Raw genomic sequence first — 4,841 nt, 5'->3', positions numbered from 1 at the left:
CAAATTTAATAAAGCATAGGATAAAACAACATAAATACTATTTAATAAAGCATAGGATAAAACAACATAAATAAAATTTAATAAAGCATAGGATAAAACAACATAAATAAAATTTAATAAAGCATAGGATAAAACAACATAAATAAAATTTAATAAAGCATAGGATAAAACAACATAAATACAATTTAATAAAGCATAGGTTAAAACAGCATAAATACAGTTTAATAAAGCATAGGATAAAACAACATAAATACAATTTAATAAAGCATAGGATAAAACAACATAAATACAATTTAATAAAGCATAGGATAAAACAACATAAATACAATTTAATAAAGCATAGGATAAAACAACATAAATACAATTTAATAAAGCATCAGATAAAACAACATGAATACAATTTAATAAAGCATAGGTTAAAACAACATAAATACAATTTAATAAAGCATAGGATAAAACAACATAAATACAATTTAATAAAGCATAGGATAAAACAACATAAATACAATTTAATAAAGCATAGGTTAAAACAGCATAAATACAGTTTAATAAAGCATAGGATAAAACAACATAAATACAATTTAATAAAGCATAGGATAAAACAACATAAATCAAATTTAATAAAGCATAGGATAAAACAACATAAATACTATTTAATAAAGCATAGGATAAAACAACATAAATAAAATTTAATAAAGCCTAAGATAAAACAACATAAATAAAATTTAATAAAGCATAGGATAAAACAACATAAATAAAATTTAATAAAGCATAGGATAAAACAACATAAATACAATTTAATAAAGCATAGGTTAAAACAGCATAAATACAGTTTAATAAAGCATAGGATAAAACAACATAAATACAATTTAATAAATCATAGGATAAAACAACATAAATCAAATTTAATAAAGCATAGGATAAAACAACATAAATACAATTTAATAAAGCATAGGATAAAACAACATAAATACAATTTAATAAAGCATAGGATAAAACAACATAAATACAATTTAATAAAGCATAGGATAAAACAACATAAATACAATTTAATAAAGCATAGGATAAAACAACATAAATACAATTTAATAAAGCATAGGTTAAAACAGCATAAATACAGTTTAATAAAGCATAGGATAAAACAACATAAATACAATTTAATAAAGCATAGGATAAAACAACATAAATCAAATTTAATAAAGCATAGGATAAAACAACATAAATACTTTTTAATAAAGCATAGGATAAAACAACATAAATAAAATTTAATAAAGCATAGGTTAAAACAGCATAAATACAGTTTAATAAAGCATAGGATAAAACAACATAAATACAATTTAATAAAGCATAGGTTAAAACAGCATAAATACAGTTTAATAAAGCATAGGATAAAACAACATAAATACAATTTAATAAATCATAGGATAAAACAACATAAATACAATTTAATAAAGCATAGGATAAAACAACATAAATAAAATTTAATAAAGCATAGGATAAAACAACATAAATAAAATTTAATAAAGCATAGGATAAAACAACATAAATACAATTTAATAAAGCACAGGTTAAAACAGCATAAATACAGTTTAATAAAGCATAGGATAAAACAACATAAATACAATTTAATAAAGCATAGGATAAAACAACATAAATACAATTTAATAAAGCATAGGATAAAACAACATAAATAAAATTTAATAAAGCATAGGATAAAACAACATAAATACAATTTAATAAAGGATAGGATAAAACAACATAAATACAATTTAATAAAGCATAGGTTAAAACAGCATAAATACAGTTTAATAAAGCATAGGATAAAACAACATAAATACAATTTAATAAAGCATAGGATAAAACAACATAAATCAAATTTAATAAAGCATAGGATAAAACAACATAAATACAATTTAATAAAGCATAGGATAAAACAACATAAATACAATTTAATAAAGCATAGGTTAAAACAGCATAAATACAGTTTAATAAAGCATAGGATAAAACAACATAAATACAATTTAATAAAGCATAGGATAAAACAACATAAATCAAATTTAATAAAGCATATGATAAAACAACATAAATACTATTTAATAAAGCATAGGATAAAACAACATAAATAAAATTTAATAAAGCCTAAGATAAAACAACATAAATAAAATTTAATAAAGCATAGGATAAAACAACATAAATAAAATTTAATAAAGCATAGGATAAAACAACATAAATACAATTTAATAAAGCATAGGTTAAAACAGCATAAATACAGTTTAATAAAGCATAGGATAAAACAACATAAATACAATTTAATAAATCATAGGATAAAACAACATAAATCAAATTTAATAAAGCATAGGATAAAACAACATAAATACAATTTAATAAAGCATAGGATAAAACAACATAAATACAATTTAATAAAGCATAGGATAAAACAACATAAATACAATTTAATAAAGCATAGGATAAAACAACATAAATACAATTTAATAAAGCATAGGATAAAACAACATAAATACAATTTAATAAAGCATAGGTTAAAACAGCATAAATACAGTTTAAAAAAGCATAGGATAAAACAACATAAATACAATTTAATAAAGCATAGGATAAAACAACATAAATCAAATTTAATAAAGCATAGGATAAAACAACATAAATACTTTTTAATAAAGCATAGGATAAAACAACATAAATACAATTTAATAAAGCATAGGATAAAACAACATAAATACAATTTAATAAAGCATAGGTTAAAACAGCATAAATACAGTTTAATAAAGCATAGGATAAAACAACATAAATACAATTTAATAAAGCATAGGATAAAACAACATAAATCAAATTTAATAAAGCATAGGATAAAACAACATAAATACTATTTAATAAAGCATAGGATAAAACAACATAAATAAAATTTAATAAAGCCTAAGATAAAACAACATAAATAAAATTTAATAAAGCATAGGATAAAACAACATAAATAAAATTTAATAAAGCATAGGATAAAACAACATAAATACAATTTAATAAAGCATAGGTTAAAACAGCATAAATACAGTTTAATAAAGCATAGGATAAAACAACATAAATACAATTTAATAAATCATAGGATAAAACAACATAAATCAAATTTAATAAAGCATAGGATAAAACAACATAAATACAATTTAATAAAGCATAGGATAAAACAACATAAATACAATTTAATAAAGCATAGGATAAAACAACATAAATACAATTTAATAAAGCATAGGATAAAACAACATAAATACAATTTAATAAAGCATAGGATAAAACAACATAAATACAATTTAATAAAGCATAGGTTAAAACAGCATAAATACAGTTTAATAAAGCATAGGATAAAACAACATAAATACAATTTAATAAAGCATAGGATAAAACAACATAAATCAAATTTAATAAAGCATAGGATAAAACAACATAAATACTTTTTAATAAAGCATAGGATAAAACAACATAAATAAAATTTAATAAAGCATAGGTTAAAACAGCATAAATACAGTTTAATAAAGCATAGGATAAAACAACATAAATACAATTTAATAAAGCATAGGATAAAACAACATAAATCAAATTTAATAAAGCATAGGATAAAACAACATAAATACTTTTTAATAAAGCATAGGATAAAACAACATAAATAAAATTTAATAAAGCATAGGATAAAACAACATAAATAAAATTTAATAAAGCATAGGATAAAACAACATAAATACAATTTAATAAAGCATAGGATAAAACAACATAAATACAATTTAATAAAGCATAGGTTAAAACAGCATAAATACAGTTTAATAAAGCATAGGATAAAACAACATAAATACAATTTAATAAATCATAGGATAAAACAACATAAATCAAATTTAATAAAGCATAGGATAAAACAACATAAATACTATTTAATAAAGCATAGGATAAAACAACATAAATACAATTTAATAAAGCATAGGATAAAACAACATAAATACTATTTAATAAAGCATCGGATAAAACAACATAAATACAATTTAATAAAGCATAGGATAAAACAACATAAATTCAATTTAATAAAGCATAGGATAAAATAACATAAATACAATTTAATAAAGCATAGGATAAAACAACATAAATACAATTTAATAAAGCATAGGATAAAACAACATAAATACAATTTAATAAAGCATAGGATAAAACAACATAAATACAATTTAATAAAGCATAGGATAAAACAACATAAATACTTTTTAATAAAGCATAGGATAAAACAACATAAATAAAATTTAATAAAGCATAGGTTAAAACAGCATAAATACAGTTTAATAAAGCATAGGATAAAACAACATAAATACAATTTAATAAAGCATAGGTTAAAACAGCATAAATACAGTTTAATAAAGCATAGGATAAAACAACATAAATACAATTTAATAAATCATAGGATAAAACAACATAAATACAATTTAATAAAGCATAGGATAAAACAACATAAATAAAATTTAATAAAGCATAGGATAAAACAACATAAATAAAATTTAATAAAGCATAGGATAAAACAACATAAATACAATTTAATAAAGCACAGGTTAAAACAGCATAAATACAGTTTAATAAAGCATAGGATAAAACAACATAAATACAATTTAATAAAGCATAGGATAAAACAACATAAATACAATTTAATAAAGCATAGGATAAAACAACATAAATAAAATTTAATAAAGCATAGGATAAAACAACATAAATACAATTTAATAAAGGATAGGATAAAACAACATAAATACAATTTAATAAAGCATAGGTTAAAACAGCATAAATACAGTTTAATAAAGCAT

This window comes from Phyllobates terribilis, unplaced genomic scaffold (assembly GCF_046119375.1).
Source record: "Phyllobates terribilis strain yellow unplaced genomic scaffold, ASM4611937v1 Scaffold_20__1_contigs__length_20440879, whole genome shotgun sequence".
Classification (NCBI taxonomy): domain Eukaryota; kingdom Metazoa; phylum Chordata; class Amphibia; order Anura; family Dendrobatidae; genus Phyllobates; species Phyllobates terribilis.
The sequence above is the reverse complement of the archived record's forward strand: the minus strand, read 5'-3'. Positions refer to the sequence as shown.